The 27,911-nt window shown below is 40.8% G+C and overlaps 1 protein-coding gene across 12 annotated transcripts in view; it reads right to left on the bottom strand.

Annotated features, from left to right (window-relative positions):
* Nucleotides 1–17,492, bottom strand: part of MBNL1 (muscleblind like splicing regulator 1) — a 227,432-nt gene extending 209,940 nt beyond the window's left edge. For 11 of the 12 annotated variants that reach the window (XM_060242350.1, XM_060242356.1, XM_060242352.1 and 8 more), the window contains exon 1: nucleotides 17,181–17,492. The gene's annotated coding sequence lies outside the window, so the exon portion shown is untranslated. The remainder of the gene's footprint in view (nucleotides 1–17,180) is intronic. The other variant, XM_060242362.1, reaches the window with a different exon arrangement.
* Between the last annotated feature and the right edge of the window lie 10,419 nt (nucleotides 17,493–27,911).

The raw sequence follows: 27,911 nt of genomic DNA, 5'->3' as shown, positions 1-27,911 counted from the left end.
GGGGAAGTATTTGTGAGTTTCCTGCATTATGCAGGGGGTTGGACTAGATGACTCTGGAGATCCCTTCCAACTCTATGATTCTAGGACTCTAGGACAGCAGCTTCCACTCAGTTGTAAGTTATTTCATGCAAAACATTCATCAATAATGTTTCTTATTTATAAAGTGTCTCAGAGACCAGAAGCTGTTTTAAATTAAAAGAAGTTCTACTCCTGTTTATTTACATTACTTATAGTGCACCTTTTTCACATAGATTCAAGTGGATTACACAGAGTCAGTACAATCAACAAAATGGGATATCCAATAACTAATGCACTACGATATCAGAAGACAGGATACACAAGAGAGAAGAGGTGCATATTAAGAGGTATAGAAATTATATAATAAGACCTACTTAAAATATGCTATATAAAAGGCCCAATCATTGATCCAAGTAAGTTTGTGATACCATTTTGCACTGTGCAGCCTTATTACTCGCACAGAAGAGCACTCTTGAATAGTTCAGTTTTGCACAGTTTACTATATTCATTTTAGCAACCATAAGAAGATCTGAGACCACTGCTCTATGAATGGGCAGCAGATAACTTATTACTCATTTAAGGGTTCTGGAACCTTAAAATCCTTCATAAGCTTTAATTACCTGCATTTGTGCTAATAAAAACACAATACCATTAGGAACGAGAAAGTGACACAAATACAAGAGAAAGGAAACAATGCAGAGATTGGAATTACAGGCTCAAAAGAGGAGATCCAATTGCAAACTCTGTTTGTAAGACTTAGCCTAGCCATTCGTCAAAAGTTTCACGGATCTTTAGTTTGCTGTGGCTGAGGATACACATAAAAATGTTTACTATTTGTTAAGAACATAAGAAGAAGCCACACTGGATCAGGCCTATGGCCAACCAGTCCAACACTATGTCGCACGGTGGCCAAAAAACCAGGTGCCATGAGAAGGTACACTAGGTGGGTCAGAACACTAGAAGCCCTCCCACTGTTCCCCACCTCCCACACACACACAGGTTTTATGGAATTATAGCTGCCAACTACAGAAATAAAAAAATGAAATTAATCAAAGCTTATGATGACTTTTAAGGTTCCAGATAACCCTATTTTTTTAATAGATCAGCTACTGCCAATTCATATAGCAACAGTCTCAGATCTTCTTACAATTACTGAAATGAATATAGCAAGAACTTGAAAAACCGTATGAATTAATAAGGCCTGGCAAGCAGTTAAGTTGTCCACACTGACAGAATTTAGTGCATTTAAGAGATATGAGGCTTCCTTTCCTAGATGCCAGCAACCATTGTTTTTAATTTTTGCAGCTGGTTTACAATTTTTTTATAATTGTGTAACATGACTATAATGTGTTAGAATGACAACATTTGACTTTGCAGTGGGTGTAGTGGCATGAGATCAGGCAGCACAGTAGGTGAAAGCATCAGCACAGCTTTTCAGCATCACAAGACTAGGCTGTTGAAATTGTGGTAAGTCAGCTTTCAAGGACAAGAAAAGAGTCTTAAGAATCGAACAATTATTTTAAAAATCCTTCGTGTTCCCTTGGGTCTTTCTTTCAAACATTTGTTCTGTAGGCCTTTCAAACACAAAGGACATACTAGCAGAAGTTATGTGGAACTACAGCAGAGCTTGTCATTTAGTACAAAGTATACAATATCCGCAGAAGTTATGTGAACCTATAGCATCTGATAGTTGTTCTAAGTTTACCCACAAATTGTTCTAAGATTACCCACAAATTTTAACAAAAGATACTCATTTCCTTTTATCTTAGAAAAAAACCAAGCAAGGGTTTTTGGTTCAGCAGTTTGCCAAACCAAAGTCACAGAGAAAGCATATGACTTTTAAAATGATGTGAAAGTGTCCTGGTGCTAAGGAATAAAATCAAGTTACACCTCAAGATTCCACCAAATAAATCAACATTTTGCAACCTGTGTGGGCTTTCCTGCAGCAGAATAAAAAAAAAAAGGTTCTGGGCATGCTGCATAATAATAACTACCCTTGCCATTTGCCAGTCACAGCTGTTAAACCCCTGCCCTCAACCACATTCTTACCCTCAAGAAATTGAGGAGTGGAAGAAAAAATGGCTTCCATAATGACACATACTGTGGTCTGCTAAAGACCACAGACAAATGGAGAAATGCTGAGATTTACCTACAAGTAACATCACATCCTCCCTAAATGCCACCCACCCCAGAAACTGCCCTCAAAATATTCTAGGTAGTGCTAGTAATCCTATGCACTACCTTGAAATTCCTTGGGCCCAGTGTATATTGGTAGAAATCCTCCTAAACTAATTTGGGATTAAAGAAGACTAGTTGTGTAGCCTGAGTTTGAGAGTTCCTTAACACGTTTTTCTCTGGTGTTCCTGACTATAAAATGAAACATACTTAGCTTTGTATTGCTTCAGTGCTGCCCCCCTCCCCATTTATTGCTCCACATTTCAGACTCCCATGATGACCCATGGATGGAAACAGACCTCCATTTATAAAATTTCCAGAACAAATTGCGCAAAATACCATCCACTGTGTGTTTACTGTCTAGTTCACACAGCCACCATACTGCCGAGACCAATTTATACAAGCAGCTAACTCAAATGGAACTGTTCTGGGACAGTATCAATGGGGATTACATGTCTGAATGCCTTTCCATGAAAAATACAGGGCCTGCACATGAAAATCTACTATGCCAGGAGAAAGGACCAAAAATTCTCTGCTTCTTGACATGCCTTTTTGTTATATACCGGGAATGTGTTTGTTACCATGGTGAAATATCCACACCTATAAAACATCCTGGCCCCCAATAAACAAATGCAAACCCTATGCTTTGAATTGGCACACTCTAGTATGAAAACTTTACCATCAGTCTGGATGATGACTAAATTATTTTGGATAAATAATGTTACTGCATATGCAGTCAAATGTAATTCAATGCATACAAATGATCAAGCCATTCAGATCACTTTTCATGCTTCAGTGTCTCAAGTGCTAAAAAAGGTAAGATCAAAGGCCCCACGTTTCTGCAGTGCTCAAGCGCTTTAAGGAATTTGTTTACAAAGGTGGCTCAAATTAATCATTAAAATAATATTATACTACTTCCAGTTTTTCACAGTCGCTTGATATAATTGTAATAGTTTTGAAAACTGCAAACATGTCATTAGCTACAATATTACTATGGAAACACTAACAAGGAATAATATTCTTTGAGGGTTTTTTATAATTGCACACAAATGTAATTACCAACTCTCATTAGCAGTGATGGACTTTCATACCAGAGTTTAGAAACTGTTTTCCATTAATTGTCTCATCCTCTAAAACTATATATATATACTTTATGGGAAATTCACATATTAAAGCCCAAATCAAAAGAACTACGAAACTGATACTGCATGGCCACTGGAAATTTGGACACGTTTCTCAACTGAGATCCCCCTGATGCTGCAAAGCAAAACTTACTGCAGAATTCAGGGGAGTACCAAAAACAGTCTGGAGTTTATCATTCAGCTCTTCGAAGATGTTAGGTTAGGTTTATTTGATTTATATCCTGCCCTCCCAACTGAAGCAGGCTCAGGGCAGCTCAACAAAAGAAAAAAACAGGGAAATAGCTGCCCATAAGCTCGTGAGAATGCCAAAAACAGTTTTACAGATCCTGATCTTTTAAAAAAAGAAATATGGAAGTAAGCTGCTCTGTTTGCCACATGTAAAAGCCATGCCTCATCATTTATTATATTACATTGTTGTTGTGTCTGCATTATGCGGAGATGGAAAGCAGTTCTGGTATTTGCAAAAAAATGTCATACATCCACTTCTGGAGAGCTTGCTGTTTTAAATAATAAATATCTAATAGTTATGGTTACAGTGAATAAGTGGTTGGAGTCTGATTAGGATCCCGAAGACCCAGGTACAAAATCCCTCTTTATTTATCTAGTTTATCCAGTTAAATAGTTTATTCATCTTGAAATAGAAGTGAAGTACTTTGAATGTCCGAATGCTACAAAAATTAGTATTTCTACGGCCGCTACTACTACCACCACCACCAGAAGTAATCTAGTATTTAGCTATCTCACATATATATAGACAGCTTTCCATTGTAATAACTCCTTGAACAGAGCAGTTAAGAAAATAAACTATAACCCAGGAAATCCTCAGTTCATATCTCATCTCTGCCAGGAATCCACTGCATTAGCCTTAGACAAGTCTAAACCTCCAACTTCTCCTTCCCACTTACAAGTTTAATACCAAATTATATCAATCTATTTTAGGAAGTCAGATTTATCATGAAAATTACGGATGTTAAGTTTTATTACATATAACTTTGGCATTTTTCTCAGTGCGTGGGGGGAGAGTTAGACAGGGGAAACAGTATGAAGGAAGGGATTAGAAATCTCTTTCCCCAGTATTGTATCTTTGATCAATAGCACAGCTCCATGTGGAGGCAGGGCCAGATTTGGGGGGGGGGGCAGAGAGGGGTGCGTGCCCCGGGCTCCGACAGAGAGGGTGCCAAATTGGGGATGGAGTGCATTGTATTCTATGGAACCATAAGACAGAATGGCCCATAAGGGGGCACCATTTTTAAATTTTGCCCCCCCCCCAAAAAAAAACATGTAGATCCGGTCCTGTGGGAAGGTACTGAACAACCCCTACAATGGGCTGTATCCAGATTGAGTTTTCCAATGGCAGAATAGAACTTTCCTGCCTTCCCATCCCTCTGCAGACTACTGATTTCAACAGAATGCTGATCCTGGAGGATAGGAGACCCCAAGGAATTATACTAGGCGAGTCTTCAGTGGAAAGGAGTAATCATTGGAAATCAGCCTGGATCCAACCCAATATGCCTAGCTGGATGGACTCTGTTAGGAACTGCTTTGAGAGGGCCATGCTAAATCCATCTGTTTCTTTCATAGCCAGTTCACACTTTAAACTGGTAGGTTCAACTTTGCATGGAACACAAAGTACTATGGTGGCATGCAGGAGTCATAACAACTCTCTGTTTGTCTCTGCGGGGCATGAAAACAATTTATTTGCATGTTTATGCCTCTCTGATGTCTTGCTCCTCCCCTCTCCTTCATCTCTCTTCATGCTAACCACAGTTCCAGACTTTCTGATTTGATCAAGTTACACTTCACGTTGATGTATGAATGCAGGTTCATCACCAAATTGGCACTGTTCAGTATATCAGCATGCAGTTCACTGAACCCCAATTATTTAAAAAAAGAATATAAAATAGGGGATACAGAAGTACGTATTCTAGAGTAAACCCAGGTCCAAAATATTATCTCCTTAGAGCTGGTGAACTTTGCCTGGCTCATGAAGTACTCAATGCTTAAATAACTCTGTGTGATACCCCTAAGGAAATAACTCTATTATAGAAGAATTTTTTATAAAAGAAAAAATTGTGCAGTATCTAGAATCAATTCATTAACAAAAGTTTTTTTTCCCCTCTCCTGGAGCAATCTCTTAAACTTAGAAAGAATTGTCTTTAAAAAAAAAAACACTCAGAGCATGTAGGCGTCACTTGCCACATCACTTTATATAGCAAAGGTTTATCTATTGTTATACTTAAAATCTGAGCTATTTATATATATGTTATTGAGTACTCTGCTTTATTCATGTTCTTCCATCTTTACAAAAGTATTCCCATGCTTAATGGAAAAAAATCAAACATAAGTGTGGCAGTTCTCATGCAACATGTAGTAGAACATCTGTTTGGCACGCAGAAGGTCCTAGGTTCATTCCCAGAGTCTCCATTCTACATAGTTTGGGTAATGACAGAAACAGGGCTTTTTTTTGAGCAGGAACACATAGGAATGCAGTTTTGGCTGGCTTGACATCAGGGAATATGGCCTAATACGCAAATGAGTTCCTGCTGGGCTTTTTTCTACAAAGAAGCATGGGAGCCTTTACAATCTCCTTTACCTTCCTCCCCCACAACAAACACCTGTGAGGTGGGTGGGGCTGGAGAGGGCTCTCACAGCAGCTGCCCTTTCAAGGACAACCTCTGCCAGAGCTATGGCTGACCCAAAGTCATGCTAGCAGGTGCAAGTGGAGGAGTGGGAAATCAAACCCGGTTCTCCCAGATAAGAGTCTGCACACTTAACCACTACACCAAACTGGCTCTCTGTGGATATATGAACATCATAGATCCAAATTACCTTAGCTCCTTTGCTAAGGCTTTTTTTTAAAACTTACTTTTGAAAAAATTTAAAGACAATCTTTCATTATGTTTTAAAACAATTAAGCCATAATGAATCAAGCAATATGAAGAAACAATAATAAACAAATGCAGACAATAATCGTTTGGTTTTCACAAAGGAAGAAGGATGAAATACAGTAGTCCTTGTGAAATAAATACTCGCCACAGAGGAAACCATTATACAGAAATAACAATGCTGAAAAACTAGAAAGATCATTTTTATTTGTCTTGGTCTCAAAATGCTCTGACTTACAAGTTTTTACATAATAAAAACATAAGAGAAGTCATGTTGGATCAGGCCAATGGCCCATCCAGTCCAACACTCTGTGTCCCATGGGGGCAAAAAAACCCAAACAACCAGGTGCTATCAGGAGGTCCATCAGTGGGGCCAGGACACTAGAAGCCCTCCCACTGTTGCCCCCCCCCAGCACCAAGAATACAGAGCATCACTGCCCCAGACAGAGAGTTCCATTAATATCCTTTAGCTAATAGCCACTTATGGACCTCTGCTCCATATGTTTATCCAATTCCCTCTTTAAGCTATGCTTGTAGCAGCCACCACCTCCTGTGGCAGTGAATTCCATGTGTTAATCATCCTTTGGGTGAAGAAGTACTTCCTTTTATCTCTTCTAACCTGTGACTGCTCAGCAATTTCATTGAGTGCCCACAAGTTCTTATATTGTGAGAAAGAAGTGACAACAGAGTAATACATGCCCCAAAACAGATAATAAACCCTATGGACAGTGGTATAGTCTGCAGTAGGCATGTGCACTCGGTATAAACAGAGACAAAATATACCCAATAAATACTTTATCAGTATTTGTCAGGTATTTTCTCAGCCAGTTACCAAATGGGCTACTGATTCAGCTATCCAAAAATGGCCACCCTGAAAAATCTCAAAAATATTTAGGATTTTGGGGGCCTCTCAGATAGCCACAGTTAAAGGGCATTCATGGCTTGCAAAAGGCATTTAAAGGGACCGTGATCCCTTTAAATGTCCTTTTCCCTCCACTGGATGCAATGGAGGATGGGGGCTGCTCTGTTGGGCAATCTGGTTTAAACCTGGCTTATCAGCACAGCCTATGGGGAGAACTGTTCACACGGGATCAGCTCCTGAGTGGGCTCTGCTGGGCTGCTCAGAAAAACCTGCAGGGAGAAGCCTCAGCTGGGGTCTGGCTCCTCTTTGAAACTGAACTGCATCATGGAGCATTCAGTTCCTGCCACCCCAGTTTAAAAAAAAATCAGTTCAGGAGCAGAGCTTTCTAAGGCATTCACATTCATATCCCCTCTTTCCAACACTTCTGCCACTGAGGCTAGAACAGGATTTTAGAGCATGTTAAATTGAAGTTACTAGTGATGTGAATATACTACCCACCCACCACCCACCACCCACCCCAGATGGCCCAGGGTTTGGCTGAAGTGACTATTTCCTAACCATAACTTTGGGAAAGAAGCAGCCGGAAGTAATTTCAACATTGGCCACTTATGTATCCTCCTGTCAAGAGTCTATGAACTGGACACCAGTTTGAGAGAATGTGCAGCAAAAAAAAAGTTCTTTCTAAGCCAAAGGATGGATTTAACAGGAAAGGAGAATACAAATACAAGGTAGGTGATGAAGTGACTGACATGACAATTAAAATACTTCCACAACACATAGAAATCTTAGATTTGGTATGCAAGATACCAAATGCAAGATAAATGCATCAGTCTCAACATACCAATGAGAAGACAGACAATAGTCACATTTTGAGCAAACCCTGGACTCCCCATTGTTTCCAGTCAGAATAGCCAGTACCACAGTAGGGGCATCTATCTGGATGTACTCAAGCCCTGTGCCTCCACTACTCAAAGTTATTTGTGTGACACTACTGATTTCCTGAGGAAATCTATTGACAGTCTCAGCTATATGCTGAATGATTAACTAGAATGATTAAAGGTTTGGAACACTTTCCCTATGAAGAAAGGTTAAAACGCTTGCAACTCTTTAGCTTGGAGAAACGTCGACTGTGGGGTGACATGATAGAGCTTTACAAGATTATGCATGGGATGGAGTAGTAAAGAACTACTTTTCTCTCTTTCTCACAATACAAGAACTCGTGGACATTTAATGAAATTGCTGAACAGTCGGGTTAAAACAGATAAAAGGAAGTACTTCTTCACCCAAAGGGTGATTAACATGTGGAATTCACTGCCACAGGAGGTGGTGGCGGCTACAAGCATAGCCAACTTCAAGAGGGGACTGAATAAAAATACGGAGCAGAGGTCCATCAGTGGCTATTAGCTAAAGGATATTAATGGAACTCTCTGTCTGGGGCAGTGATGCTCTGTATTCTTGGTGCTTGGGGTGGAGCAAAGTGGAAGGGCTTCTAGATCCACTTGTGAACCTCCTGATAGCACTTGGAGGGGGTTTTTGGCCACTGTGTGACACAGAGTGTTGGAATGGATGGGCCATTGGCCTGATCCAACATGGCTTCTCTTATGTTCTTATGTTCTTAGTGGATATGTGTTGTAAAATTCCCTCAAAAAAACATACACCTTGCTTTTTTCATTATTGTAACATTAAATAAGCTAGTGGTAATGACATTCTTAAAAAATTAAATAGTCTCCTTTGTCCTGCAGGCAATTTATATGCTGTCTATCAAAATATTAAAAATACCAGAAATGTAAATGAACAAATATAAATGTAAAAGGTTGGCTGCAATCACTTGGTTTTTTCATTAATGTTGATTAAATATTGAGACTCTAGCCTAACCCACAAACTAGTAATGCTGACCTCCACAGTTTTAAGATGGTTTAGGGACATATTGCAGAATGGCTCCCTGCTATCTGCTCCAACTGTCTCCAGGGACCATTCATCGGGACAACTGTTACAGAACCAGGTACTCCACAAGACAGCACCATTCTTGCCAGTGGGAAGTTGTGACTTCATCTGTGTATTTCATGGCTCATATCTTTTAATATCAGATCCCATTTCTTTTACAGCCTGATCCTTAGCCTCATTTGAAAAATAAAGGAAGGGTTTTAAAACTTATTTCTAGCATGGTAATATAGCTTCTGAGTAATAGATATGTCACAATGGGTTTTCAAAACATGGTGAATGTATTCTCATGGGAGCACTGAAAAACACTAGGGAATTATATTAATGTTCAAAAATAGATTCCCTCATTTTTTTGATATAAACCACTAACAATCATACTGAGGTACATGTCATTACCTACCAGCATATCTTTGTATTTTCTAAAATTCACAACGTTTGCCTGTGATTGTCAACATTCATCATATAAATCTGGAACACTGCCTGCAACAAATGCATAGATACACCCCCCACACACCAAAGAGTAAAATATTTTTAAAGGCATGTAAAAAGCTTAATTTTCGGCCCCGCCACAACCTTGTGAAATAGTAAGTAAGGAGTGAATGGAGTTGTACCACACTGGTCTGCATACTGTATCTCCATGATCACCTAGTTAGGGCCATATCATAACCAAGTAAGTTTAATACATCACCTGTGATATTTTTCCTATGATAAGAAAGAAAGGAACATATGTAGAACTCCTGTCAGATTGAAAGACATATGAGTGGGCTCTTAAGAGTCTCTCCTTTGAACTTTATAATTCTATACCACACAAACATATGCTATTCCAATATATTTGTACAAGCTCTGTTATCTCACATGTAGCTTTCAGTGATGTTAAGAAGAAATATTGTTCCAGGCTGTTGGTGGAACAGAATCTCCATGTCCTTAAAAGCACTAAAAGAGCAGCCAATTTCCATATCATCACAGCTCTCTACAAGCAAATACGTTGCCAAATTGTTTTTTTTTTCCCCTAACCTAGCAGATAAAGGTGGAAAGTTGACTGAATTTCTTCATTTCAGTTACAGGGAAGAAAGGAGAAGAGATTAAAGTAGTATGGTATAAATCAATCCTCTTGGAGAGTTACCAACTTTAATCCTAACTTTCTGTGAGATCTTGCTGAAAAGTATGTTGCACAGCTTTTTAGTGGGCAACTTCCATTAGCACACTAACAACAAGAACAGAGCTCAGTTCCCATGCTGAGATGGGCTTCTAATTTTTCTCAGAAATAATCGTTTTGAATTGATTAGAAACGTTGTCGCAATGTAATTTTAAATAATGCGCTAGAAAATACACAAACATGCAGAAACCTTTGGAGAAAATAACACTTAGATCTATGATAGTGTTTCCACAGGTAAGGTAAGGTTTCCACAGGTGTTTCCACAGACAGTGTAAGTTCTTACACCCACAAGATTTTTCCACCTCCCCACTCCTGTGGTAGCCCAAAATGCCCCCCAATCCTGTTCCTGGGGGCCCCTTCCACCTTAGATTTTGATGGGCATCTCATACTGTTTACTGTGATTTAAAACCATTTTTAAAGCAAACTGCACAACCATTGTATTTTCTTTTCCCCTCCTAACTCTTTTCAGGGGAATGCTAGTGTTAACACAACTTAAAAGCCGACCAAAAAGTGCAATCCTAAATGGAATTAAGCCCTTGAAGGGTACAAGAAAGGGTATAAATAACCACCCAGGACCCAGTTGGCTGGCTGGCTGGCTGTTGAAACATCGGTTAAGTGTTAATATTAATTCTGTGATGTTACATGTATTTTAATTTGTTTATGTGTTTTTAATATCGTAAATCCTATGATGGGACCTGTCCTGAGCCTGCTTGTGGGGAGGGCAAGATACAAACCAAATAAACCAAACAAACAAATATAACTCTGCTTAGGATTGCACTGTCACTCGCAAAAACATGCCATTCTGATAATATAAGGCAAAAGATATTAGTACCTGTCCACTTAAACATAGGGCTTTCCCCTGTGTTTTCCTACCATCTCTCTATTGAAATTCAAAAGTGCTGCTATTTTTGAAGTAAATATAAACATTAGGCCAAAGGTATGTTTTCAGCCCATCTAATGGGTGCTAATGCTGCAACCCAAAAAGAAAGCAACACAGCTTTAAGCCTCCCTATTTCAGCCACAGTATGTTCTGTGCAATAATCCATCCCTTCTGGGAATCTAGAGTTTCAATCTATAAACTGTGTCTTTCAGCAACTCAAAAGAGTAGCCACCCAATAATGCTACGGGTTAATGCATGTTCACATGGACTGAAATACCAAAATTTGTATTTGTACATGGTCACTGGAGCACTGAAAAAAAAATAGCATAGCTAATAAATGTTATCAGATGTGCAGCACTTGGCATGTCTGTTTAGGCATTTTTCTCGTATCCAATGAGATGCTCCAGACCATAACTGGAAATGCAACAGGGCCTGGCAAAGATATGAAGACATGTAGGCCTGTAAAGTGTCATCAAGTCGACAGCCACAGGGTTTTCAAGGCAAGTGAGAAGCAGAAATGGTTTGCTTCCCTCTGCACAGTCTTCCTTGGTAGTCCCCCATCAAAGTATCAACCTTGCTTAGATTCTGAGATCTGACCAGACTGGGCTATACTATACCATCTCATGATCCCACTCCACTTCCCAAGATAAGATACATATGTGGCAACTGGGTTTCTTGTGCCACTACCTCCCCTTCCTGTATACTGTGTCTCAGACTTGCTGACTGCAACATCAAGAAATTATAAGCAAGTGTCAATCACAGATACCAAAGACAGAACCTGCAAATCACATCAACAGCAATGCTACTCAATGGATTCATGTAGATTTGGCTACCATTCACTAAAAATACTACATGAACCAGCCTATGCTTTCTATAACCATACTCTTACAATATTGACTTCAAAAGCTAGTTATTGTGTGGTAGTATAGTCATAGGTTAGTATGATTAATAACCTAGGGTTTTTTTAATTTAAAAAATAGTTGTGGGCCACAATCCAGTTCTGATCACATCAACGGGAGCTCTGCCACTTACTTCAACAACATGTGCATTGATGTTGCAGAGCTTTTCCATTGGGAAAGTATTACCCAGTGGAAGGTTAAAAAGCACAAAAGTGGAAGCAGAAAGCCAGCAAGAGCCAATTACAGCTAAGGTCACAAATTTCAATCATGTTCCAGCTCTGTGTGCACAACAGCCTATGGGGTCATGGCCGGTCTAAAGGGCTGTGTCTACAAACATAAAATCTTAGGTGGCGTGATGTTGTAACAGAGTTGCCTGCAAATTTCTATGGGCTCCTAGGAGGAGGGTATCCATAGGTCCTTCCACCACAGGTTCATTCTACTCCTCTCCTCATTCGCTTGCAGGGTGAAGCAGAGCTTGTGTCACAACACGTGTAATTCTAACAATTTTGCTGCCTACTCCATCTGCAATCCTCCCTCACTGGAAATCATGGGGATCCATCAGAATTACAGAAATGGCATTTACCAAACTGATAACCCTTGGAATGAGTCAGTTAAGAGAGCCATCCATGTGAAAGTAAAGTGTTAAAGTTGTCTACTACCTAATTCCAAATTTCTAAGCACCATGATACATTATTTGGAAAACATGCCTGACAATTATTTGGGAAAACTCAGACAAGCCTTCAATAAGCATTAGATGGTATTTTATTATTTTTAATTCATACTAGGCTTGAATGATATGCAATGCACAAATAGATGTGTAGGTTATGGAAAAGGCAGATGAATTTATTCACAATATTTTTTTCATCTGATCTGCATATTCTTCCCAAGTTTAGCAATAATGTAATATGGAACTAAAATATCCTATAAATGACCAGGCAGAGATCCAACGTGCTACACAACCATTGTAGTTCTCCATTGCAGGAGATCTTTGACCGTATGCTTCTAAAAAGGGAACCTCTTTAACATACCATGTGGCAAACTGCTCTGGAAACTAAGGGTGTTTCAAAATCAGTTTGTGATATGGCATGGCTGTCTACTGGTTAAAGGAGGGGGAAAGTAAAACTCTCAGAGAGTATATGCTCCAAATCCTTGGGCATGCATAAAATAGCTCTATGGACATTGGCCATAAATTTCCAACCCTATAAATGCCAATAATTATCTCTCCAACTTAAATATCAGATGGCTTTGATCAAGTTCACTTATCTATGTTTGAGGATTTTATCATCCTTTCAATTGTGTAAACACAATTCACAACTCGGTCACAGGAAACTGTTTCAGGCCACCAATGGGCTGATCAAGCATCAGCCACTGTCAATGCTCAGTCCAAACAAGCCAAAGGAAATTTACTGTCACATAATTTCCTGCAACATGGAAAGTAATGGCTTCTTTGAGACCTACACAAAAATTTACTGAATTGCTCCTCAAATATCCTGCTTAGAAATTACCTTTCAAGATATTTACCTTATCAAAACAATTTGGCATTCAAAACCTCTGTTGCAAAGGACCCTGGCTATAACAGCTGAAGAAGAAATTATTTATCTGTGAATATTTTAAAAAGTGATCTCCAGAAATAATTAATCTAAGAATGAAATCCAATTAGGGTATCTGCAATAGTTAGACTATTCCATTCTTACATTTTCCTCAGTTACACAATAAAGCAAGTGACTATGATTGACCTCTAACATTCCCCTCTTTTTCATCTCAGATTTTTTTCCCCCTTCTAGTTGGCAAAAATTCATATGGCCCCAAAGCTGTCCAAGGGAAGCCTCTGAAGATACAGCAATAATGAGCCAGCAGTTCAGTATATAAGCCAGCTCACTGTTCTCCTAGAAATTTCAAGGTGATGCAGGGATAGAAGTTTTGAACATGGACATGGGATATGCAGGTTCACATTTCCACTCTGTCACTCATTAAGCTAATTGAGTGGCTTTTCCCAAGTCCCTGTTTCTTAGTCTAAGCTACTCCTCACACTACTTTTTCAAGAATAAAAATACTCTGAACTGCACCCTTGCCATAAGATGTAAAAGAAATCTAAATTGCAAAGACACAACTTCCATCTTCTACATTTTTGGTTTGCATTTTTATCGAATTCTTCCTCTTAACAGCCTGGTAATCAGAAACATCCCCTAAGCTTCCTTGTTGCACTTAAAAATCCTGTCTCCCTCCCTAGTTAATTATATCTATTAATTTATTTGGTACATTTTTATCCTGCTCTTTCTGCAAGGATACTGAACATTGTTCTCCCTATCCTCACAGCAACCCTATGTTAGACTGAGAGGGTGACTGGCCAAATTTATCTAGACAGCCTCATGGAAGAATGGCGATTTGAACCTGGATTCTCCAAGATCCTAAGTCAGGCACCCTAAATAAATAAAATAACCCTAACCACTACAGTACGACAAGGGTTCTCCCCACAGACAAAGAGATAAGTGTTTACCATGACATTTGAACCAACTACAGTTACCACTAATCACAAGGCTCTCAAATCAGAGACTGAAACCAGGATTAGACCCCAAGCTCAAACTATATAGCAGGAGAGAAAACTATAGCTACTGGTAACTATGGTTACTCTAGTTCAGATGTCATACTATACCACAGTTACTGCTAAGGAAAGGGAAGGAAGAAAGTGCAGAAGTCTGAGGGGAAAGGGGGAGAGGAGAACATAAGGCAGTCCAGATCACTGAACTCTGGTTTGACAGTCATGGGGCTGACGTCTAAATCAGGCCTATGAGTTCCAGTTGTACTGTTAACATTGTGAGAAAAAAGTGTTTTAAAGGAATACATTTTGACCAGCCAGTTCAATGAGAGCACCATGTGTGTGCTGTCTGTATCAATACCATAGAGCAAAAAGAGCACTAAGTTGATCTTCCATTAATATTTTATATATGGCCTGTACTCTCTCTCTCTCTCTCTCTTTCCCCAACCCCAAATCATTTCATAGACATTCCTCTCATATTGTCTATTTTGAAATCTCCTGTCATTCTGTATCAGACCACATAAGCTATTTGTCCAGTCAGTTAGTGCTTCCTCTAATTTTGACAGCAGCATTAAAATAACTATTTCATTCTTTATTTTAAAAAGACAGTGTTTCTGTGCTCCTTGACCCCCAATTTACCATGAGCACAGGAAGTAATTAACATGCCTCCAAAATCAGACTCCCTTGCAAGGAGTTGACAATTATTTTAAAATATCCTGTGCAAGCAACAGAAACTATGCTTCCCAACATAACGTCTGTACTCTGACGCCTGCTAATGTAGCTTTTGCTGTGTCTCCCTGGAGCGTCTTTCTCAAGTCTTTAGTTATGGTGGGCCAACTGCAGATTTTGCAATGCAATTGCACTGTCTCCTTGACAAACCACTGAAAACTCATTAAGCAATACCATTTTCTCTCCGCGTGTTCAATCTGAATCTTATCTTTCCTATGACCAAAAAAAAAAAAATTAACTAGTTCCTCTCTTTTTGTTTTCCTTCCCATTCTCCATACATCTTCAGACGACTGGCCATATGCTTTCTCCTATCTGCCAGATCATCATCAGCTCTGGAAATCTCAATCTTCTACCCATCCTGAAGTCTGACGACATGCAGATAAGTGCCACAGTACTATATCTTAGGGAAATCTAAATTCGAGACATATTCGAGCAGTCTAGTTCGTCTACAATTCTTCAACACACATAAGTGCACCTACCCAATGAAGTAAAATGTGGAAAGGTCTCTCTCTTTCTACTAAAAGACCTAAAGACCCTAAAAACCATCCTTTTTGTTGATCTAAGATATATTCAAGCTGTCATTGATAACTTCTACACAGTTCCTTGGTAAACTTTTCTTCACTGCTAGTTTTAACCAAATGAAACAAGACCAACATCTACAACAGGCACTGTAACGTTTAGAAGCTGAGGATCTAGGGACTGGCTTTTTAAAAAAAACTTACCTGTGCCAGAGCACTACTTTGAAGGCAGCCCTGTACACTGCAGCACAGTTAACAGTACCCTAGAGAAACCTGAATCATAATATTTTTCTTATGATGCAGTGCCATTAACAAATTCCTGCCCATTAAAGGAAACACAGACCTGATATCTCCCACTTCTGGAATAAAATTGTAAAATACTTCTTACAAAAGCACATCATACCAATCAAACTCCACTTGCTAGATGTCATATACACAAATTGTGTATGTGTGTGAACAAATGTACATCAAACCAGTGGCATTTTGTCCCTGTTTTCAAAGTAACCTGTTTCATTTTTAAAATATTTTATTTTATTGCAGAGGGATCCTTCCCCCTGTAAAGTTGGGCCAAAGCCACAGTACCAAAATACAGCGCCATCCATATAAGGAAGCACAACTAAACATGTCGCACATAATTTATGGGCAGTGGGCAAGGAGTGACCCTCTCCTGTAACACATCAGGCCCGCATTATTTTTCTTTTTTAAAAAAAATTTAAGTGAGACAGCACACTGACTAAACGGATGACACCTCATTTCCCCCAGAAAAGAAAAATGGTGTTCTGATCCTTGCAGAGAAGGTTAGGCTGACACATCTCGCCGCCGGACCTTGTGGAGCCGGCTGCGGTAGGCGCTCTGTGACGAGTGCTCTGAAAGAGGGTCTCTCAAGTAAAGCGCATCCATTCTCCTCCCTGGAGCTGCGCCGGGCTATAATAAGGGGCATACCACAAGCCAAGTTCAGGGGTAATTTAAGCTTGAAAGAAAAGGTCAGGGAGTGACTGGAGGGGGGGGGGTTGCTTTTCGTGCACCTGCTTGGCGGGTGTTCTCCCCAGTCTGCGTGCGTGCGTGTGTGTGGACAGACTGCAAAACTGCACCCGGACGGACCCTGCAGAGAGAACACGTCCACAAGCAGAGAAGCGGCCGCTTCCAGCAGAAAGCTGCAGCGGCGACCTTCTGCGTTCTGTTTTTGAGAGCTTCGAGGGTGTAGCGATAGGGGAATCCTATACTATGGTGGACGGCACTGCACTTATCCAGGCAAGGCAAAAACCCGAGACCAGCTCACTTCCTCCTTCCTTCAGACAACCAAGTCTTAAGTGCAAAGCTTGTAAACATGAAGGGGGAAATATATATATATAACCGCCAAAAAACCCCCGATCTATAAAGTGTTAAGGGGGGAGAGCAACAAAAAAAAAGGGGGGGGGGGAGGTGGAAAGTCCTCTTACCTCTCACATTTCTGTTCAGAGGCAACCATCAGATTGTAGACAGACCGACCAAGGCATTGTGGGGGATTCAGGAGATGATGACCAAGATTGAAGGAGGGGGGGAAGGGGGGGAGAAAAACTTGTCGATCGCCTTGTCACAGCGGCATTCTCAGCGCCCCAAACCTCATGCAGCTGCAGTGCAAAAGACTCTTGCCGAGGGCTGTGCACACTCTTATCTGTAATGTCTGGTTTCCGCCGCTGCCTGCACTGCCCCTCCCCCATTCAGCAAAACCTACCAGGAAGCTCCGGGCGTACTTTGTGGAACCCTGCAAGAAATGCGCGGGGAGGGGTGGGAAGGGGGGGTAACAGTTTTATTTGGTTGGATCGACCCTTCCAGACTGGGTTGCCCCTTCCCCGGCTGCTAAGAAGGGGGGCGATTCGATTCTGGACAAGGACGCCAGCGCTGGTTGGCTGTCAGACTGCAACGGTTTACAGAGTTTTAAAGCAGCCTCGGGAAAATATGCAGGATCCCCTAGAAGCGGATCATGGTATCTCCCAGGTTTATATGTAAAATATGAGAGAAACGAAAGGGAGGGGAAGCGGACTGGATTATAGTGTAAATATGGCACTTGCAAAGATCGCTTTCAATGGAGTTGTCTCTGTGGAGTATTGTTATTATTAACATCATCATCATTATTATCATTTCTAGACCGTGAAGAGAAATCTAAAGGTTAAGGCACAGGTTCTAACCCAGGAGTGTTTGCAGGACTTTAAGAATCTACTTAAAATTCACTGTACATTTGCAATTCACTGTACGTTGACAGATGTTCCTCGTTTCAAGTGGCATCTCTTATTAGAAAAGATGAGCCATAGTCTAGACCATTCATGTTGCTTATTTTAGGTTATAAACCTCCAGAGTTCTCTCCAGGGCTGCCTTTCAGCTAGGTCTAATTTTCTCAAACATGACAAGAGACTATAAGCATGTTTCTGAATTGTACCACTTGAGCCTGCAAGTGAAGAGTTACATAATTCCTTTTAAAATAATTAAATGATTTTATTGAAAGGGTGACATAACTAGTCAGTCAGTGGTTTGGATGCTCCAGCACTGCCTTCCTGATCCATCTGCCTGATTGTGCCCCCCCACCCCAAGGTGGAAGAAGAGGCCTAGCCCAAGGCAGAAGAGGTGCCCTTCATTGACAGACTCGAGGGCCACAGTCTCAGCTCCCTCAATGCCGTCAGCTTTGGATCTCTAACCAGCAGTGATAACTTGACACTCACCAGCCCAAGTGTGGAAAACTCCAGTGTAGAGCTGCCCCCAGGGGGAGACTCCCCCATCAACAAGTGCATGACCGAACATCTCTTGACAAGTCTCTCCAAACACAAGCGGGAAGTCATCCTCAGTGTCCCAGGAGCCCACAACTCTGAGGGTGACATAAGTAAATGTTAATTCATATAAATTTTAATCCCTGCATGCAGAAAACTACTGTGTCAGGGAGAAATCCACTTTGCCTGACATACCAGCTTTCTTCATGCATGGATTGTTTTTTCTAGGAGGACCATTCAGTCACAGTAAATGCCCCCCAGCAGTTTGTAATGGTAGAGTGAAAAAAAAATCTGTGAATGCTAGCACTCAGAGCTTTTTCTGTTTCAGAATTTGACCCTGTTCAGCCTCAGTGCGAAATGAATATCTTTACCAGGAGAAGGCATTTTACGAGCCTTTGCTGGCAACTTTACCAAGTGCAAATCCCTATGTAGCATATTCTCACACTTTTTATTAGTTTGGAACACTGGATTTAAAGGTGTTGAAGCATACGATAGACATAGGAGACTTGTGCGCACTGTTTGTGGAGACAGTCATGCAGGATAGAAAGCAGAAGACAGTCTCATTTTCAAGTTTCAGCCTATGCAGGTGTTATAGTCACCTTCCCGATCCAGGAAATGCAAACATCGATTGGAGCATGATTTAACCTTTGAACCTGACCTATGCTTATTCTGCCCCATATCCCACAAGGATCGTCACAGCAACATGGAAAGATGCACAATGATTGTTAGAGGGCCCACATGATAAAAAGATGGGAGTGACCCCTGTGCAGAACGGTCACTTTCATTTCCTAATACAGCTCTCTGCACTTCACATTGTGTGCTGGTGAGTCAGACTGGATACGTTTGAAGCTCCTGTGTGGACATGCCCCATTTGACAGGGAATTGCTGGAATATCAGATTAATTCTAGCCATCCTCCAGGGCAGCATCAAACATCCTTCTGCCCATTTATAGTAACAAAAGCCAAAGAATAGAAGTCATTCATTTCTACAAGTGCTTACTAGTGTCAAAACACTGGCCTTGATCTGCAGCGCTGTAGACTGCTGCCTCCAAGGAGCTGTGTGCATGCAAAGCACAGATCAGCACTATCACCCTTGACAACATGAATCACCTGTTTTTGGACAGGAAAGATAGCAACTTGGATTCAGCACTAGCACCCACCAACAGGAGATGGCTTATGGGAAAGGAACCATGGCTTTGTATGCACACCTCAGTATCAAAATTCTTAGTATCTCCATTTAAGGGATCTTATATAGCCAATATGGGAAAGCTTTGTCTTTCTGAGATGCTGTAAAGTTGTTGCTGGTCAAAGGAGACAAGTTAGAGCAGGGGTGTCGAATTCATTTGTTATGAGGGCTGGATCTGACATAAATGAGACCTTGTTGGGCTGGACCACGTGTGTCATAAAATGTAATGCAGCTAGCAAAGATATAAACTTTATAAAGGACACAGACACAAAAAAGATTTTGTTAAAAAATTTTAAATATGCTTAAAAGATTAGATTCTTGCAATATTTTCTTTGTTTAGCAATCTCTGTTTACTGATACTTCTTGTTCTGAATTATTGCATCAAAATCTGGAGACAATGTCTGTGCTGTTGCAATTTTGAGCATGCTGTTCAGGTGTGTATCTGTAAGTTGCAAATCTACTTTTGATTTATTGACATTCATTACAGAAATCTCGTGGTCAATGCTTTGAGCCTAAGACTCAGGGGAAAACATGAAATGATTGGGCATTGCGAGCTTTTGTACATAAGTTGCTTCATGTGCAGGTCAGTCAATGGAGAAAATAGAGTCTTTGCTTTGTAGCTCCTGTGCAATTGAGCAATCCTGCAAGGAACCAAGAGAGGGAGAAGGAAGCAGATGACAGTGAATTGCCCACAAGCCTGGTAGGTGCCCTCCAGGGTTTGACACTCCTGAGTTAGAGGGATCTGCGGTCTGACATATGCTAAACAGCTTCATCTGTTCCTATAAATGTTCAACCAGGTGGTAGGTACGCATAAGTCTGATCCCATTCCTGGGTGTGTTTTGATATTTAGAGGCAACATCCAGTCCCACCTCTTCCCCAGAAATCTTTTTGTATATGGAAGGCATTATAATGGGCTATTGCCTGTTTTCACACTTGTGTTACTTGTCATCTTGCCAACACCACAGTTAAATAAGGCCTGAGGCTAGGCTGAAGTATGAAATAGTGGAAGGAAGCTGAAATGGAAAATTAACAAATCACTTCTACTACTTCTGAATGTTCTCTCATACAAACACCTCCTTGCAAACAGAAAATGAGCACCTCAGGAAGAAAGGTTCTGGCTCATCCTTAGCCGGTATTCTGGTTTGCCATTATCAAGGCCTTTTTAATTTATGAATTATTCAGAAAAGGTAGTTTTTCACCTGCATCTTAAAATGGTTCTGCCCACTCTACCACCTCAGCATTTTACCCCTTCGTTTGTGTTGATTATACCTGAGTGTAGCCTGATCTGCTATGGAAAGGCACGGAAGGAACTTTCCACAGAGGAGACTGTCAGCCAAATGGGACAAGCCACCATTGTCTCTAGCACCTGCAGTTTTTAGTGGTAGCATTCAAAACTCTTAACTCAGCATACCATCTTATTGGACTCAAACTTTGTCACATTGCTTCAGACCAGCACGGCTACCCACCTGGATCCATCCTTCTCCTATATAATGTATATTCTGTATAAAAGCTTTATGTGTATGAGAAGCAAGGATCTTCTCTGTACATGCATTAACTGGGATTTATTTTCTAGGGTTGATAGCGGCTCCTAGGCCCCTCAACATTGAGGATGAAGAAGGGCTCTGAATGACTCATTTGCAAGGAGGCTTGAGCTCTAGTGATATCCCCTGCTACATATTAAACACCATTGCTCTGAATCCATGTGTTTACTCTGCATATTTGAATTTGGCTAGTCTGAAAAGCATCTTCATTGGCAGCCTACCTGTAAAAATCTCTGCCATGCGACTTTCCTTCAAGACCGCTTTTACGGTGATGGCAAAACCTGCCTTCCATGCCTGACGCTCATTGGCCAATCCTCATTGCCACAATCCCACAGGAGGACCATGGTAGGCACTACACTCAGGAACCCTTTGCAATATAACTGCCTGTGTACACACACACGCACACAATTATATTTACATGCATGTTGATAGTATAACAAGGAACTTTGGGTAGGGCTGCCAATCCCCAGGTCCGGGCAGGGGTTCTCCCACCCAGGAGGTTTCCAACCCGCCGGCCCACATTGGGCCAGCAGGGGGAACCTTCCCCAATATCGCTGGTGTGATGATGTCACCTGGAAGTGACATAATAAAAATGGTGGTGCCCATGAGGGGCCTCTCTAGGCACTTCCAGGAAAACTCTATGGTTTTCCCGGACACTCTAGCTATTTGGGAGGTAAAAACTCTATGAGAGAGAGTCCCCCGCTGTGGGAAGCTGGGGACTTGGCAACCCTAACTTTGGGTTAGATTGTATTATTCATTTTGCAGCAATTTTTTTGCTCGTGCAAGTGGAATTTCTTCATGTGAGAGTTTTGCTGATTTCCTACTCCCCTCCAACCTCACTTCCTTCATTCTCTTCCTGATACTTCACCGACCCCCAGGAGTAGGATTCGATGGAATCACAGCAGGCCTCATTGAGACAGGGAAGGTGGTCAAGTTCCATTCCACAGGTGCAGTTGCAAAGCATTGACAACAAACCTGGGTTAAAAATGTCCTGTCCCTTTAACAGATGCTTAATATGTGGAAAAGGGCAGATGAAGCTATTCATGGCAAGGAAGTAAGTAATATAACTTGGTAAATAACATCCCATTAAGCCTCTATTAAATGACCTTTTCCTCTGCAAGCAGTTGGCATTGCTAACCTTTCATGTCTTTGCAGATTTTAACAATAAGAATAAGTTTCGTGGGACATATTTCTTCCTTACACCTTCAAACAGAATTACTGTCCTCATGCTTAAAGTTGTATTTGTTAAACCCACACAGGAAATTACAGTTCTGTGTAAAGTAGAGCAAGGATTCACGTGCACAAAAGCTCTCTTTTTGCTGTTGTTTTGAACATCAAAAATCTCTCTTGTGGATCAAGACAGATTTTTCTTTTTACCTAGTCAGACAGCCTCAGCAGTGACCCCAAGAGAGATCATAGGTGAGCTTTTGTTCTTCCATTAAGTTTTTAAAAAATCTACTTTAAAGTTTTTTTAAAATCTACTTTAACTCATAGCTGCCCTGAGAACCAGCTAAGTCTACCTCTTGGACACAGAGGAATTTTTAAAGGAGAATTATTGAGCTAAAGCTGGAGAAAATTCCTCAAGGAACATCCGGTAGGTGACCTTGCATTAACTGCAGAATCACTCACCCGACCAGCATCAAGACTGGAAAAGTAATGCTGCCATACTAGCCTTCACAAATGAGTCATAAGGAGTATAGCTGCAAAGAAAATACCTCTCCATACAGAGGAATACTATATTGCAGGAGCTTCTGGCACTTTTGAAAGGTTGCAGTTCTAAACCTCAGAGACTGGTTTCCCCTCCCTGGCAACATCATAGTTCCTAGGTTTTCTCACAGACTGAATAAAGCACTTTCAATCCATTTTCAAAGCACTTTAGTAATCATTTGCAAGTGGATTTTGATGTTTCACACAGTAAAATCCAGTTGCAAAGTGCATTAAAAGTTTTGATTTCCTCTCAGTTTGGTATAGAGAGGCAGTTTGGTGTAATGGTCAAGAGGGCAGACTCTAATCTGGGAGAACAGAGTTTGATTTCCCGCTCCTCCACATGCAGCTGTTGGTGTGATCTTGGGTCAGCCACAAATTCTCTCAGAGCTGTTCTTGAAAGACCAATTCTCTCAGAGCTCTCTCAACGCCACCTACCTCACAGGGTGTCTGTTGTGGGGAAGGGAAAGAAAAGGAGATTGTAAGACACTCTGAGACTCCAAGTGAAGGATAGGGTATAAATCCAATCTCCTCTTCTTCTCAGCCAGGGAACACACAATATTTCTAGCATAACCCCAATCCGAAGACTTCTTTGCATGATGCAATTGAGGTTGCATGTGAGTTAATCCCACCAACCCTCTGTTTGGTGGGGAAGTACTGAATCCAGTTCCTGAAGTGTTTAATGGGTATAACAGTAAACATTTTTGAAGCATCCCATGCACTTAGTCTTTACTGTTACATCTGAGAGGGAAACCATGAGTAGAGGACTCATTCTGCATGTCATTTCCCATCAGCTGCAGAGGCATACAAAAAAAGCCTGATTCTAATGCATGGTGTGCCAGACCAGAATGAGAGTTGAATTTCCCTATGGCATTTGTCATGTCTTTTTGTAAGCTATATTGGTTTCTTATCTCACTACATATGCTAACCTCAGTCATCCCTTACATCTGTATTCTCACCAATCCCCCAATAGAGCCATAAGTTCTCTTTCTTTTATTTCTTATTTGGAATAATAGGTTAGAATAGTGGATTGTAATGTACCATAATGAATAGAATGTAATGCAATTTGAAATGGTAGATTGGAATGTATTTCTGTGATCCAGGGATAGGGGAGATAACAACTCTACACAGCCAGTTGCCCCACTTCAAAGAAGAGGATGCAGCAAGGTCGCTTCCATACTTGAGAGGAGATAGATAGGGCATAATTTTGTTTGTTTGTCTAATTTATTGACTTTTCTCCCCAGTGGTGTACAACACATCCTCAGGATGGTGTACAACACAGTCATATAAAACATCAATAAAACAGGATTTAAATAAGATAATAAAAACATAATACTCTAATTCATTGACTACAGATGGCTCTAAAATCCTAACATCACTGCTGTCTCATGGGGAACAAGTGCTGGGGGGAGAGAAATGGGAAATGAGAGTGCCAAGACAGAACCATTGCTGTCCTTAACCAAACATCTGGCAGAACATCTCTGCCTTGCACACCCTGCAGAACTATAACATGCCTGGCAGGACGTAGATGTTATTCAGCAGAGAGTTCCACCGGGATGGAGATAGGGCAGAGAAGGCAAAGGGTCTCAGTTAACTACTCGCAGCATCTCACAATTAAGAATACATTTGTCCATCAATCTCCAATTTTGACATATTTATTTCCTTCACTGTGTTCCACCACCACCACCACCACCCTGGAATTAAACCTCCAAAACGGTAACCGTATAAACTAAGCTTGTTATTCCTGTTTGGTCCTTGAATCTGTTAAACATCTTTATTATTTTGTATGCTAATTTATTGTTCACCTTCTGCTTATATACATGGACTGGTAATTTCCATTTCATTGTGTCTGAAGAAATGTACATGCATTCAAAAGCTTATACCCAGAATTAAACTTTGATGGTTTTAAAGGTGCCACTGGACTCAAACTTTGTTCTGCTGTTTCAGACCAACCCAGCTATCCACCTGAATCTATATTTGCTTTAGCTGATGAAACAGGACCACTTTGTTGAAACCTTAATAGACTCTTCTTAATAGACTGTTATGATTCCACATAACCCTTTACTGATGTCTGCTAATTCCCTCATGCTTCAGACTGCTTCTTCCTTAATTAGTTTATTTACCATACTTTATTGCACCTTTGTTTATTTTCTCTGTCTGAGAGAAAGGCCAGAACCTCTGACCTCTCTCACTATCCCAAGTGACCTAAACCGTTCAAGATTTGACAATGAAAATCACATACAAGACCTCTCTTTGCTCAACTCATCTAGGGTTGCTGGCTCTGGAATGTAAAATACTGGGAGATTTTGGGGGCGGAGCGAGGAAAATGGGGTTTGGAAGGGGAAGGACTTCAATGAAGTATAATGCCAGAGAGTTCACCTTCCAAAGTGGCCATTTCCTCTAGGGAAACTGATCTGTGTTCCCAGTTGTAATAGCATGAGACCTCCAGCCACCACCTGGAGGACAGCAACCCTAACTTCCCCGTCTGCAATTTTTTTTCTGGATGAATTTCTAGTACTCAATTTTCTTTCTTTTGGTTGCATCTGAAGAAGTGAACTCTAACTCATGCTGGAACAAAAGTTATTCGTTTTTAAGGTGCTATTGGACATCTGCTTTGTGTGTTCAGCCAACCTGTCATAGTATATAAAGAAAGTATTTTTAAAACTGTAAGAACTGGACAACAACAGTCCATACAAATCAGAAGTTTAACATTTAAAAATTTAATTCAAATACTTACGTTTCATGATGCCAAATATTTTTATAGGGATTAGTACTTTGAATTGAAAACATCTCTGATTCCTCATATTCTCAGTTCTAAAGTCTCGGACTGATTCCTCATTGGGTGATGGATTCCCCACCAGTTGCTGCGCGGACTCCTTTTGATCCACGGCCACCTCCCATTCCCCTTGTGGTGACCAGATCTCAAAAAACGCAGATCTGGTTGCTGTGAGGGGAATGGGAGGTAGCCGCAGGTCAAAAGGAGCCCACGAAGCAACTGGTGAGGAATCAATTGCTTAAGCTGGCTCAAGCAGAAGCCTAGGCTGGGGCGGGGCCAGGGGAGCATCTGCCCGTGAGAAATCAATCTCAGTTTCATTAAGTTATAATTTCTGTATGATCAAAAATGTTTTTGTAAAGTACTTGTCCTATTAAATTTTCATGTTAAATAGCACAGTTCCATTCTAGTCATCTCTCTCCTCTCTAGAGTTTTCATTGAGTGTGGAATACAACATCAAAAGCATGTGCTGTTGTTCATTCTCCTCTCCCTGCAATATTCCTCAATGCTTATTATTTCCAGATGAACATCCTTACCTGGTTCCTCGTTATTTTGTTATACCCTACAGTAAACCATATTAAGTACTCTTGTATGGGCTGCTCCGAGTTCAGACTATTTGCCTTTCTCTATAATATTTCTGTACTCTCATAAATAGACTAAAAGCACTGTCTAGTTCTCCAGGAGAGCCAGTTTGGTGTAGTGGTTAAGTGTGCAGACTCTTATCTGGGAGAACCGGGTTTGATTCCCCACTCCTCCACTTGCACCTGCTAGCATGGCCTTGGGTCAGCCATAGCTCTGGCAGAGGTTGTCCTTGAAAGGGCAGCTGCTGTGAGAGCCCTCTCCAGCCCCACCCATCTCACAGGGTGTCTGTTGTGGGGGAGGAAGGTAAAGAAGATTGTGAGCCACTCTGAGACTCTTCGGAGTAGAGGGCGGGATATAAATCCAATATCTTCTTGGACAAGCTCCATAGAAATAAATGGGAACTGCAAAGGAACCAGACTTTAACCAAAGATAAGTAGCTGCTCCTGGATCAAAAAGAAAAGCCTGTTTCCAATTACTACCTGAACACCAACTTAGATAAAACACGCTGAGGTTGCATAATGTTTCATGGAACAATGTCTTAAATTACACATTTATTTCTGGGCTTTCTCTCTCCCCTCCCTTTTGTTTCAGTAACTATGTTGTTAAAATTGATTCCCCATGTTACTTATTAAATACTGCAAGTCATTATTTTAATAAAGAGATGGCAGGATTGTTCAGTCCAAAGTTTTATGTTGCTTCCCATGTTGAAGTTAAGCTCTGAACAGCTTGTTCCAAAATCTTACATTTAACAATATTTACTTCTCTGAGACAGAAAAAATTTAAAGCAAGCTCAAATCTCTTCCCCCCCCCGCCCCCCCCCCCCCGCCCAAACTGTAATTCAAGCAGTTTTGTAAACCAGAAACATCATCCGGGTTCAGGGCTGGATTGAAACATGCTGGGACCCTAAACTATGTCAAGTTTAAGATGCCCCATAGTATTATTCCCTCACCAAGGTAATTCAGTAATTTTTTTAAAAAAAATCTGAGGCCTGAGACAGTTTATTTAGCTTGTGCTTAAATCCAGCTTGGTCTGGGGCTTGAATTCTCAGGGATCAATTACCCCTGCCCATATTATTCTATATGTTTCGTGTTCATCTTCCTGCTGCCAACGCTAACCTTGCAGATAAAGCTATACCAATAGATTCAAAAAACAAAATTTCAGATATATAGTAGGCCTATCACATAATACAATAATAACCCAATGGGTGAAGCTACCCAGTGATACCTATAATGTATGTCACTGAAATAAATAGGATCATGGTCCAAGCAATGCTGATGGTTCAGCAAGACATATCAGTCGCCTTTACAAAAGAAAAGGGGGGGGGATATTCCTACCCAGAGGTCATTTCATAGAAAAAGATGTGCCAGAGCTCATTAGCACAACTCATTAGCATAACTCATTTGCATATGCCACACAACCCTGACACCACTGTGTACTAAGTTATATTGGCTCAGCATCTACCTTAAAATGCTTCTTGAATTATAATTGTCACAATCAAACCTTACTCCCATCATACTTGTTAAATTGCTTTCTGTTATGTGGCCACAGTGACATAATGAAGATTTCAAGGGCCTTCTTTGTAGAAAAAGCCCAGCAGGACCCCATTTACATATTAGGTCACACCCCTGACACCAAGCCATCCTG

Source organism: Heteronotia binoei, chromosome 6, assembly GCF_032191835.1.
Source record: "Heteronotia binoei isolate CCM8104 ecotype False Entrance Well chromosome 6, APGP_CSIRO_Hbin_v1, whole genome shotgun sequence".
Taxonomy (NCBI): Eukaryota; Metazoa; Chordata; class Lepidosauria; order Squamata; family Gekkonidae; genus Heteronotia; species Heteronotia binoei.
Note: the sequence above shows the minus strand (reverse complement) of the source record. Positions and strands in the feature narration are given on the sequence as shown.